The following is a 13,999-nucleotide window of genomic DNA, read 5'->3' on the forward strand; positions in this document are numbered from 1 at the left end:
ATACCTTTTATTCTGATTTTAAGGAAGATGGAAATTTACCAGTTGAATTTAATTTTTAAAAATGTGAATAAATGGTATATGGGATAAAAAATTAATATCATGATTTAGTAACCTATTCAATGATGCATTTCTTTCATTTGGATCAATGTATTTTGTTAGGTATCTTTTTCAGTTAGAGAATCCATTAGAACCAATTATTGAAATAAAATGAACTTAGAATTAGACCTTTTAATTGCTGTTATAGTAAAGTATTTTCTAAAAAGCATATTCTATCTCAATGTTCTCATTTAAATTATTATTATTAATATTTTAATTAGAGCAAAAATTTGCATTTCTCTAATAGTGATTTGGAGCATTTTTTCACATGACTAAAGATAGTTTTAATTTCTTCATCTGAGAACTGTTTGTTCATATCCTTTGACTATCAATTGGGGGAATGACATATTCTTATAAATTTGACTCAGTTCTCTATACATTTGAGAAATGAGGTCTTCATCAGAGATACTTACTATAAAAATTTTTTAGACCTCTGGAATTATGGCTGGTCATTAGAGTAATGAGAGTTCTTAAGTCTTTACTTCAGCTGAACTAGAACAGATTTCATTCCAACCTCTTACATTAACTCTATGTGAATCTTTGTGGTTCAAGTTGTAAACAACATATTATTGGATTCTACTTTCTAATCCATTTTGCTAAGTTCTTCCATTTTATGTGTGATTTCATTCCATTCACATTTCAGAGGTAGGAGAGGGTTCTTGGTACCTTAAATTCCCTCTTTCTCCCTGGCTGGTGAAAGAAATTCTATTCATGAGAGGTAAAGATTTTCATTACCCAGTCAGAATCACAGAACCATAGAATGTCAGAGCTGGAAGAAAACATAAACCATCAGAACTGAGGACAATGGACCAGGACCTTGGAAACCATGTGGTACTGTGGAAAGTGTGCTAGATTTGGAGTGAGACCCCTAGCTCTGATACCTATTACCTCTGTGACCCTAGGCAAGTTTCTTAATCTGTCTGACAACAGTTTCCTCATCTGTAAAATGAGAGGATTAAGCTAGATGACTTTCACATTTCCATACAGCTCTAAATCTATGATCCTGTGATTTCATCTACATTCCTAATTTTACTAGAGGAAACTGAAGGCCAGAGAAGGGAAGAGATTCAGGATTTAGAGATGTAAGAGCCCACAGAGAAGATTTAGTCCAATCCCCTTATTCTATAGATGAGGAAATGAGGCTCAGATATTTCAATAATTTACCTGAGATTAAGTGGAAGATCCAGGATTTGACTCCAAGAAATGATATCCACTGAGCAACCTAGCTACCCCTAAAGGTCTATCTTAATTTAACTGTTATGGTACACAAATGAGAGACATACTATAAAAAGTCCATATAGAGAATCACCTACTGACCCTGCCTAGATAGCTATGTACTCTGTATGGTTATGGCATGCTAAAGATTGATGAAGACTCTATCATGGAATCCCACTAGATGTTTCTATGAAGCAGCATCAGTGATACTTGGGTCTAAACCAATTATACCTTCAGGCTAACCCTACATGGCATCGGGAGTCCCCTTTTTCCTGCTGCACCCAAACTCATTACTCTTTTCTACATTTCTTCCTCTTCTCTGACGTAAGCCCTCATTGCCTCGCATCTGGACTACTGCAATTGCCTGCTGGTTGGTCTCTCTGTCTCATGTCTTTCCCCACTCCCAGCCATCCTCTACTCAGCTGTCAAAGGGAACTTCCTAAAGCATAAAATAAAGGGAATGGATTAGATCATCTCTGTAGCCTCTTCCAGCTCCAAATCCTGAATCTATGTCACCTCATCCGCTACTTAATAAACTCTAGTGGCTCCCCATCACCTCTAGTATCAAATATAAAATCCTTTTTGGTATTCAAAGAATACAGTTATACTTCAAACCCAGAGTTTGTTGGTCCAAATCCAGAACTTTTTTCCAGTGTGACATGAGATTCGTCTGGCCTCACTCCCAAATCTGTTACATTTTATTTCTCCTCCATACTTCTTCATGTACCCTTAGCAAGTTGAGGGGGTTGTCTCTCTTCCTTACCTTTGGCTAGCACCCTCATTAATTATGTTCTACCATTATTAGAGGTCCTAGTTTCCCAATACCATTTGACTACTTAGTAGTCAGATTAGCTCTTTCAAAGGAACATTAACTTCAAAGATATGACAAGGGCAAACATAGGAACCTTTTCTCCAACATCTGGAGATGCAGATCTCCCCAACACCAATTAAGTCTCTGGAGGGAAGGAGTATTAGATCCACAACTTAATTCAGTCCTTATATAGCATTAGTTTCACCAAATTCAAGTCCAAAGAGCTCCCTCCACAAAATCTCAACCTCATTTGTCGGAACCATGTGGCCTAAGGGTAGGGAAAAGTGACCCACAGGCCCTTCCCTCATTCCTGAATGGTGTTACCTGCTGAGAGTGAAAGAATCCTTTGCCTTTGGACTAGAAGCATTCTGTATTTCAGTCAGGTCATTTTAAAGACAGACAGTTCCATCTGGAAAGAAGCTCTTCCCAACCACATAGTAGACCAATGCAGAATGTCCCTACCTGTGCCAGTCCTCTTGATGCCCAGAAGTAGGTCCCTGGCATCATATGAAAATTCCAGTTACCCTAGCAGATGGCATGAATGGCATGAATTGAGTGAATAGAGAAAATTGGTATAAACCCTCCGAGCAGAAAAACCTTAAGTCATTGTGTTGTTTTGTTCGGTCGAGTCGGATTCTTCATGATCCCATTTGGGATTTTCTTGGCAAAGATACTGCAGTAATTTGCCATTTCCTTCTCTAGCTCATTTTATAAATCAGGAAACCAAGGCAAAGAGGGTGAAGAGTGATCAACTTGCCCAGCGTGGCAGAGCTAGTAGGCATCGGAGGGCAGATTTGAACTCTGGAAAATGACTTTTCTTGACTCCAGACAGCACTCTATCCACTGAGCCACCTACAAGCCCAGTGAAAACTTAGGCTGCTTTAAAAAAAATGATCCCCAAGTTGGTAGGGGTGGGAGGTGGGGAGTAGATAGCATTCTAAGAATAAAACCCAGAATTTTGAGTCCCTTCAAATGATAAAGCAATGATTCTCTGAATTAGTCCACTTTCTCAGATGAGCTGGAGCCAAACCTACCAGCCCTGAAGGGGGATTCTGAGAGTCCAATGGCCCCAGAATCAAGGTGCACAAGGGGTTCTCTGTACTCTCCTAGCAAGAAGCAGGATGTCCTGACCCAGCAGCAGCTGTTGTCTCTCATCCTGGCAAACATCCCAGGAGGCAGACTTTAGATATTCATAGGATTATAGGAATTAGAGTTGAAAGGAGCTTTAGAGATCATCTAATCCAACCCTCTCATTTTACAAAGAAGAAAAGTGAGACCCAGAAGTAGGAAAATGACTTGCCCATGGTCACACACCTAGCACGTAGGACTCAAACCCAGGTTCTCTGACTCCAAAGTCAATGAGCTTTCTATTTTAGTTATTACATACAAAGAACATTTGGCATTTGAATGACCTTTGGTTTCTGAGATGTGTCTAAAGCCTTCAAGTCACTCCCACAAATGTAATTTATACCCTGTCACTCCTCTGTCTGGCAGGATTGCTCATCCATGTCTAATCCCACTGGAGACAAATCTATGTTTGAGAACACATGTCAGAAAGATATTAGCCTTCTCTGTGTCTCAAGAGAAGGAGTGGCCATCAATATATCACAGAAAGACAGCCAGGTAAAGTGGGAAGTAGCTAAATGGATAAGTCCTTTTCCTTATCCCTTCCACATTTATTACAGTCTGATTGTAAACAGGGCACATGCTTTACAGTTAAGGAAACTGAGGCAGAGGTTTAGTGACTTGTCCAGGGTCTCACAGCTCAGCGCCAGGTAATATAGGAATCAGAAAATTAATATTCTAATTCAAGGAGATTAAAGTTAAACAGATGGAGACAGGAAGGATGCAATAGGGAGAATTGTGATACATATGAAATAAGTAGGATTTGGGGGGAAATGTGATCAGAAGAATTAAATTTTAAAATCTCTGAGGCCCCTTCCAGGTCTAGTAATGTTAATGATCCCAATAAAGATTTCCTACAACCTTTCCTTTTGATTGATTTGGGCCACAAAAAAACTTTACTTTGTTTTTCATTTACATATCTTTTCCCCAATTGGGCACTTGATTCTGACACTAATTTTTTTTTCTTGAACCCAACTGATGCCCCTCTGAAGACAATCCACCCTGGATTCTTCTCTTCATATCCTGTCCTATCATCCTCTCTCCCACACTCCCACACTAATCTCTTCCCCTCTTTTGGTCAAGACATCATGTCACATTGGGAAATTCAAACTCCTTCAAAAGAACCTACAATCCTTTGTAGGGTCTATTCTCCACACTGACTTATTAGGTTTTTGAATAGTTGCATTTTTCAGTCTACTAGAGCCCCTCATATTTGATTAGCCTGAATTCTGCTTTGATGACAGTAAGTTTCCTATTCTCTCTCTAATCACAATTTATATTATAATTTCTCTTCCAAAGAGGATCTTTCCATTGTTATTTGCTCTTAATGACTAGCTTGGGGCAGAGAAACAAGCATTTATGAATCACCTACTATATGCCAAGCATCATACTAAGCACTTACAAATATTATGCCATCTGATCCTCACAACAGTCCTAGGAGGTTAGTGCTATTGTTATCCCCATTTTAAAGTTGAGGAAACTGAGGCAGACAGATTGACTTGTCCAGGGTCTCACAACTAATAAGGGTCTAAGGTAGGTTTTGAATTCAGGTCTTCTTGACTCCTGGATCACTCCTCTGTCCACTGTGCTACCTAATTCCCCCATCATCATTATTCGGCTTAAGTCCCATCATCATCCCAACAGGGGAAATTTTAACATCCTGTTTTAGCATCTCATTAGCAGCAGGTCTGACCTGACCAATGAAGTTCTGTATCAAAGACTTGTAAAATCATGGAAGAATAATAGAATGTTAGAGCTAGAAAGGATGTGAGAGGTTTTTTAGTTCCACTCTGTCATTTTATAGAGGATGAAATAGAGGACATGAGAGAGGAAATTACTTACTTGAGGTTATTCAGGGAATTGGAAGCAGAACAAACATGAACTCAGGTCTTCTAACTCCTGGTCCAGTGTTCCTTCTCCTACGCCAAGTCAACTCTTCTAAAAGACAACAGTAGGGGAAAGAGCCTTGGAAGCTCCTGCTAAGAAAGAAATCTTTCTCTCTAAAGCTAAGGAGGTACAGAAAGCAGCTGTTTTCCCACTAGGGTCTCTATGAGCTGCCCCATATCCTTAGTGAAAACTATCTACCATTAGTGGAATTTAATTTTTAATTTTATAACAAAATAGGTGAAAAATAACACTCATATCTCCTCTCTCTCTGTCTCTCTCTGTCTCTCTCTTTCTCTCTCTCTCTCCTCTCTCTCTCTCTCCTCTCTCTGTCTCTCTGTCTCTCTGTCTCTCTCTTTCTCTCTGTCTCTCTCTGTCTCTCTGTCTCTGTCTCTCTCTGTCTCTCTCTGTCTCTCTCTGTCTCTCTCTGTCTCTCTCTGTCTCTCTCTCTGTCTCTCTCTCTCTCTCTCTCTCTCTCTCTCTCATCAATACTGTGCATTGGTTCCAAGGCAGAAGAGTGGTAAGGTCTAGTCAATGGGGGTTAAGTGACTTGCCTAGGGTTGTACTGTTAGGAAGTGTCTGATGACAGATTCAAACTCAGGCCCTCTCTTTCTATGCATGACTCTCTTTGAGTGACCCATTACATCAGATGTGGAACAGCATAGGGCCCTTTCATTTTGCAGCTAAAATATAAGTGAAGTTTAGTGGGATGGAGTTTGCTTGCTTAGTTTTACTTTATAGTACATGACAGAGTTGATACCTGAACACAAGGTTTCTGAAGCCAAGTCTGGTTTCTCAGTCCACAATCCCATACTGCATCTCCAGGAAAAGACTGAATATCTCCAAACATCAAAGGCTATTTAGTAAGCCAAATTGAATTTGAAATAGATTTGAACTATACAAAAATTCTTTCTGTGTTTAGTCTTATAGATCCCAGTTCAGTGACTATTCTCTTATTTGACTTGTGCTACTAGGAAATAATTGTCTCCCTGATGAGGGGTACTGAAGCAGTTATTGTCTTGATAATAATAGAAGGGATGCTATCTTTCTGGGACATGAATCCAAGATAGAACAAAAAAAAACCTCCCAAGACTTTCCAGAGCTGATGACTTGTTTCCACCTCTAGTGATTGACTTAGTACAAAAGATACGGCCAGAAAGAATAGAGAAGGCATTGATGAGGATGATCAAGCTGGAGGCAAAGACCTGTAGGTTTTAGGGATAGAATGATGTTTTAATGCTGCTACTGAAAACTAAGACTTCAAAAGAGAAAGATGTTTTGGAAGTCAGCAGCTGGATAAAGAGATATCTGAGAATGGGATTGGCATTAAAATTTAGTACTGATGGGTTCCCGGCCAAGAAAAAAAAAATCTAACAAATGTTGGTAAAAATGTAGCAAAATATATCCACCTGGAGGTTTACAAATGTAATAAAAAGTTATTAAACAGAAAAGGATAAGATATAGGAAGAAAACTGCCTGTGACTAACTACTAAGCTAGATATTACAGAGAATAGATAACATGTAGGAAGAACAGTAGTAAAAAATTAGAAGAAAGTAGTCAAGAATAAAATCTCTAGTTTCAGAAGCCTATAGACCAATATACAAAGTGTAGCCAAGAAGTAGGAGATCCTTATTAGCATGTAGACGAATTTGACTAGAATATAAAGAAAGAAGATTATACCTATTTAAAAAAATATGTAAAGGGAGTGGATAGAGTAACATCATATATATAGAAGATGTAAGAAATCAGGAACCATATGTGGTTGGTGATTGGTTCTGAGCCTGCTTAAAGAGGACCAAGATGACCTCACTGATGATGTCTTTTCACTCACATATAAATTGAATTTAAGTGAGGCAGAGTTGTGCAAAGTTGTTGGCCTCTCTCTTTCAGAGTCATCAAAGTCCAGCAGTGGCAAGACAAAAGTCAGGATAACTGATGATGGCTCAGGATGCTGTGGGTGACCTTCACATCTGTGATGTCAAACCAAGCTTTATGTGCTTCCCAGGACCTGTTTTTACCCTCTTCATAGCCACTGTAAGCTTAAAAATTAACATACAGTATCTCCAAGTATTATATTTAATAAGATTTATTAAGAATAACTTGAAGTAAAGGAAAATAAAAAGCTAGAGTAAAGAGGGAGCTAACCCAGCTGCGGTCGCAAGAGAAGAGACTCAAGAAGGTGGGGTTACACCAAACTTATTTACAATATGTAAGGATGCTACTAAGGGAAAAGGATTCTGGGAGATGAAGTCCAAGGGTTCAAGATTTCTAATTACACACCACTGTTGTTTTCATCTGCCCATGAAAGTCTTCACGTGCCTGGGGCAACCATCCCCTGAACTCACTGATGGGTTTGAAGCCTGTCAGTTACCCTCTGCTACTGGACATGTTACAGGTTCTTGGAGCCACAGGAGAGAGCTGGGTGGCAGGTGGACACTGAAGTTGGAAAGCAGCCCTGAAAAGGCTCAGTAAGCCCACCTACCACAGGCAGTCTTCTCTGAATACCCCGTACCCGTTATTTGTGAGAAGCGTGGCAGAAAACATTTGGATGAAGTTTAATAGAAGTAGAAACATAACTCATGTTGCTCTCATGGCATACCACAGATCATCAGGATGGAAAGAGGAAATAGATGATCACCTTGGGAACCATGGAGGAAAAGTGGATGAGAATCTTTGATTTTTGGAGCATATGTTAGCATTTTTTCACTATGCAAGACTGAGGAACTATTACTTTCTTTGCTTGCCTTCATAATAATTTCTTTCTTCAGAAAACAGGAGGAAATGCTGTTTTTATTCAGTTGTTTCAGTCATGTCTGACTCTTCTTGCTCCCATTTTTTGGCATTGATACTGGAGTGGGTTGCCATTTCTAACTCCAGTTCATTTTACAGATAAGGAAACTGAGGCAAACAGAGTTAAGCAACTTGCCCAGGGTCACCCAGCTACTAAATGTCTGAGGCCAAATTTAAAGTCAGGTCTACCTGAGTAGTCTGGGAGTGTTATCCTCTGCTACATCTATCCACCCAAGGGAGAAATCAGATTCTGTGTGTGATTCTCAGTCACTCAACTAACTTTTATTAAGTACCTATTTTGTGCAATGTATTATACTGAGCATCAGAGATGCAAAGAAAAGCAAAAATCAGTTCCTGATCCCAGTGAGCTTCTCCCTGTCTAATGTGAGAAGATAACATGCAAACACCCATGTTCAAACAACATACACTCAACCCTCAACTTCTGCAGGGGGAACATTCCTAGAAAATGGTGTGGAAAGTAAAAAAAAAGTGAATATCAAAACACTGAATCTGTGAGAAACAGGGGGTTAGATTCCCATGACCATCAAAAATATAAGCTAGAAGGGGCAGCTGGGTAGCTCAGTGGAGTGAGAGTCAGGCCTAGAGACAGGAGGTCCTGGGTTCAAACGCGGCCTCAGCCACTTCCCAGCTGTGTGACCCTGGGCAAGTCACTTGACCCCCATTGCCCACCCTTACCACTCTTCCACCTATGAGACAATACACCGAAATTAAGGGTTTAAAAAAAATATAAGCTAGAGATTGCTGAAAAGACATTTTCTGCATACAATTCTTTATAAAAATAATTTTCCTAGTATGCACTTTCCTTAATAGTAATCATGAAATAATCCATAAAATTCAGTGTACAATATAACATAAGTAAAATGCAAAACATTTTTTTCTGGCTAGTAATTCTTTAGAATTCTGTGACCCTTGGTTGTAGCATCTCAACATCTCAACAAACCATTGATTTCAGAAAACATCCACTTTTTCCTAATGCAGGAAATCTAATACCATAACTCGTTGATGTTGGGGCATTCAGTTATGTCTGACTCTTAGTGACCCCATGGATTTTGTTTATGGGATTTTATGGTCAAAGATACTGGAGTGATCTGCCACTTCCTTCTCCAGCTTATTTTACAGATGAAGAACTAAGGCAATTAACGTTAAGTGACTCATCCAAGGTCATTCAGTGTATGTCTGAGGCCAGATTTAAACTCAGATCATCCTGATTACAGAACTGGTAATCTGTCCATTGCAAGAACTACCTGCACTATACATAAATATTATATAGTAAATAAAGTTCTTATAACTAATATTTTTTTAAAAATCAGAATCTTACTTTCCAGTGTCAGATAGTGTTGTAATGTATGCTATACTGCTACAAACCTCTCTACTTTGCCTGCCTCTTGAAAACCAAAGGATTTTCCCCACAATTCTGGCATTTTAGACACTGCTGTTGGAAGATGTTGAGACTGGCCAGGTCTGGACATCACCCTAGATCCCAAAGGACTTGCACTAGATTTTGGGAGGCATAATACAACACACTAAAAAAGGCAAACAATGAAAACATGCAATGGGATGCCTGGGGAGTGTTTTACTTCTACAATGGGATGGCCAACAAGACCAGGGAAACACCTAGTAGACTATCAGCCACTCTCCACATTTACGTGCTCTGCACCTCTCATTTTTTCCCCAGCATGCTAGTGGCGAAGGTACAAGGTTGCCGTTGCAAAAGTAATAATGAAATTACTAATAAAATCATGCAATTGCTTGAATTGGCAAAGTTCAGCATACAGATGCTGAGGACTGACTGTATATATAAAATCACTGGGGGTGTTCTCAGAGGGAAGGCACTAAGATTAAGGAGGACTGGGAAAGAATTCTCGGAGAAGGTAGAGCTTTAGCTGAGACTTGAGAGTTGGGGAAGCTCAGAGGCAAAGATGAGAAGGGATGGAGTTACAGGGATGGAGGACAACCAGAGAAAATACTCAGAGTTGGGAGGGAGAATGTTATGTGTGATAAACAGTAAGGAAACTAATGCTACTGGATTCCAGAGGACAGTGAGAAGTAATAAGACTAGAAAAGTATTAAAGGACCAACCAGAAGAAGTCTGTTGCTATAATAGAAACAATGAGACTTTTGGAGGGAAAGTGAGCACTCCATCTTTGAAATTGTTGTAGAGAAGAAAAGTTGAGTATAGTTTGGTATGCACACTAGATTTTGAAGGAATCTATATCAAAGTTTCAGATAAATGATTGGTAGATTCCCATGGCCTTAAATTCTTAAATATCCCAGAGGACCTGAGTAGCAATCAAGAAAGAAATTATATTTTTTAAACCCTTAACTTCTGTGTATTGGCTCCTAGGTGGAAGAGTGGTAAGGGTGGGCAATGGGGGTCAAGTGACTTGCCCAGGATCACACAGCTGGGAAGTGTCTGAGGCCAGATTTGAACCTAGGACCTTCCATCTCTAGGCCTGACTCTCAATCCACTGAGCTACCCAGCTGTCCCCAAAAAAGAAATTCTGAAGACACAAAGGAAAATAATTCCATAAGAAGGAAAATGAAGGAGTTGTCTTAAGAGACTGATGTGGAATACACCAGGAAATCACTGTGTAGGATATGAAAAGAACACAGAAAGCCAGGGCATAGAACAAAGGATGAATATGAGTGGGGTGCAGTCCACTGAAGATTACATCATATGCTAAAACTCAGAATGATCCGAGCCTAGTGCTGATATTAAAGTCAACATGAATGTTTTTCAATAGAGGATGGAAAAAAAGATCAAAGAAAGGGTTGGACTGCTTTGCAGGATGGATTGGATGATAATAATAGACAATGGAGAGAAAGCAGAATACTTATTTGGCTTTTTATTCTCAATCACAAAATGATCTCTGGACTGGAAAAGACAGAGTAGAACTGGTTAATAGGAAGCTGAAATCTAAAATAGTAAGGGGATGCTACAAGGACCTAGATGTTGCCCATGAATTCAAATAACCAAAGCCAGATGAACTCCATTCAATGTAATTGAAAGAATTTGCAGATGAGATTGCTTCTCCACTATCTAAGTCAGTTGAAAGATTATAAAGAATGGGGTATGAACCATAGCACCAGAAAAAAGAAACTATCATTTTCATTTAAAATGAAAAAAAGGGAAGAAAATAGCCTGTAAACTATAGGCCAGAGACTTCAACATTGATTCTAGAACATGGGTTATAGGATTCTCTTGACCCTTTGAATTGTTTTTTATCCTCAGTTTCTAGGAAGCATATCAGACAATGTCTGGCTTGTTTCTTCTTCAAATTAAAGGTATAACGAATTAGAGATAGTTAATGAATATATAATAGGGAACACTTCCTCTAATAAGAAATCTAGAAAAGGAAATGGTAATCATCAAGAATAGGTAATGCCAGACTAATTTCATTTCTTTTTTGCAAACTTATTGGATTGGTAAATTGGGAGAATGCGGAAGATGTAGTTTATCTGGATTAGAGCAAAGAATTTGATTAAAACCTCATTCTAGGCTTATGTTTTTGGAGAGTTCAAAAATATTAGCTGTATATCATACTTTAGTTACCCAGATTCAAGTCTATCTGGCTGGCTGAACTAAAAGAGTAGTCTTTAATTATTTAAGGGCCAACCTGGAAGAAAAGTAATGTTCTAAGATGCTTTCCTTGGTTCTGTACTGTTCCAGATTTTGATCAATGACTTCAATAAAACCAAGATGAAGGGCTACTTTGTAAAAGGGAAAGGGAAGGGATTAAGCAATTTTTTTCCTGTAACTATTATATTCCAGGCACTGGAATAAAGCTCAGCAGTTTACAAATATTATCTCATTTGATCCTCACAACAACTCTGTGAGGTAAGTGCTATTATTATTCTTATTTTACAGTTGAAGTAACTGAGCAGAGAGATGTTAAGTGATTTGCCCAGGGTCACAAGCTAGGAAGTGTTTGAGGCTGGATTGAACTCAAGTCTTCCTGACTCCAGACCCAGGGCTCTCTCCATCAGGCTACTTAACTGCCTAGAAATTAGGGTGGAATTGTTTAGCTTTGTTCTAGAAAACAGAGTTAGGAGCAATAGGTGAAAGCGAAGAGAGGCAGTTGTAGATTTTAAATAAGGAAAAACTTCTTAGTAATAAGAGAGATCCCAAAGTAGAATGACTTGTTTTGAGTTGCTCTTCCTTAAAGGTGTTGAGTCAAGTAAAGATGATTACTTGAGCATGTTGGAGAAAGGATTTTTGTTCTCTTACAGTTTAGCCTGGCTCTCCTTTGAGTCCCTTCTACCTCTGAAATGTTGTACTTCTATGATTTTATGCATTCACCATAGGCTGTGTGCCCTTTTGGACAGAAAAGTTTGCTTCCTAATTGGTCAAAAGAAAAAATATTCCAATTCACTTTCATCCCAACATGTTAATTACTGACTAAAGTAATTCAGTAACAGGACATCTTTCAGCTGCAGCTCTGGGCATGGCCCTCGGAATGCCTTGTGTTTAACACAGTAAGAATCAATACTTGCAATTTATATCCATAGATTTCAGAGCACTGACTGACAATTAAATACCAGTCAGAGCCAGGTAAAGGCTCTATTCTGCTCATGTCACTGAAGTAGAGCCAGTCGGTTGCAGACTTATTGTATTTTCATCCTTTTGTTAAAGTTAACAAGAGAGAGAACATGTTTCACTGGCAGATGCCTCTGGGTGGCCAATAGTTCTCCCTGGTCCTGCCAAATGACAGCTATTTTCTCTTTAAGATTAAGTGTCATAGACAATTACAAGAAAAGCTGTGAATATAATGAAAGAGATGCTCCTTCGCCCTAGTCTTTGGACTTCTAGGTGACTCAAAATTTTATAACCACCTTGAGAGCACCTTTTCTGCTCCCTAATTTAGACTTTTTTTTTCTCTAAAGGCCTTTTGAAAAGAGAATTTCACACTTTCTGTTGCTAAAGTTTTCTAGCGATGAAATACTCTTAGCATGACAAAGGATCATGAGTACTTTATTGCTTTTATCTGGCCAAAATATTTCATGACTCACTGCCTTCCAGGACATTTTCACTTGGATGTGCCATTGGCCTCTCAAACTCAATAAATACAACACTATGTTTCTTGTCTTTTCCTTTAAACCTTGTGACTTTTTAATTTGATTTTGTCTGACAAATTGTCCATCCCGTCTTCCACATTTTCAACTCTAGCATTATTTTCTACTTTTCTCTCTCCCTCATTACTTATATTCAATGAGATACTGATTTCTGAAAGTTCTATTCCTTCATACATCTTCTGCACTCATCTCCATCTCTTTTCCTCTATCTTTATTTTCTCCACGCAAGTACAGCTTCTTATTGCCACTGGAAATGATGCAATAGTCTCCCGATAGGACTTCTTATTTTTTCTCTTTGCTCCTGACAATCTATCCTCTATTCTGCTACCCAAATAATCTTTCTTTTGTATGTATCTGGTCTCCATTCCTTGGCTCACACTTTGTTTCCTATTGTCTATCGAGTAAAATTCAAACTCCTTTTTAGAGGGTCCTTTTCTGTACTTTTCTCATATCACTGCCCTCAACCAATCAATCAAGAAACATTTTTAAATATTTTACTTGTTCCAGGCATGGCACTAAGTGCTTAAGATACAAAGAAAAAGCAAAAGTTAAAGCCATTCTTGCCCTTTAGGAACTTATATTCTAATGGAATACACTCTTTGCTCAAGGCATATTGATAGATATTGCTTCCTGCACATTTTCTTTGCTGTTCTCTCTCAATGCTTTTTCTCATACTCTTTCCTAGTTTTGAAATGCCTCTATCAACTTCTTTTTCTGTTGAATTTGGTTCTGTTTTTTAAAGCTCAAATGAAACATTTTTCATGAAAGTTTTCCTGGTTCCTCTTGTTGGTAACATTCTTTCCCTTTGGACCTCACATAGTGTTTTGGGTAATTCTTTTATGATCACAACAAAATATTATGTTGCATACATTATCAGAGATCTCATTTTCTGGCAAGGCTGAATTGTGTGAGAATAAAACCATGGATCATCTAAACCTTGTAACTCCTCTACCATCACAATACAGTGATGTACAAAGATGATT

The sequence above is a fragment of the Gracilinanus agilis genome, chromosome 6 (assembly GCF_016433145.1).
Source record: "Gracilinanus agilis isolate LMUSP501 chromosome 6, AgileGrace, whole genome shotgun sequence".
NCBI classification, from domain to species: Eukaryota; Metazoa; Chordata; class Mammalia; order Didelphimorphia; family Didelphidae; genus Gracilinanus; species Gracilinanus agilis.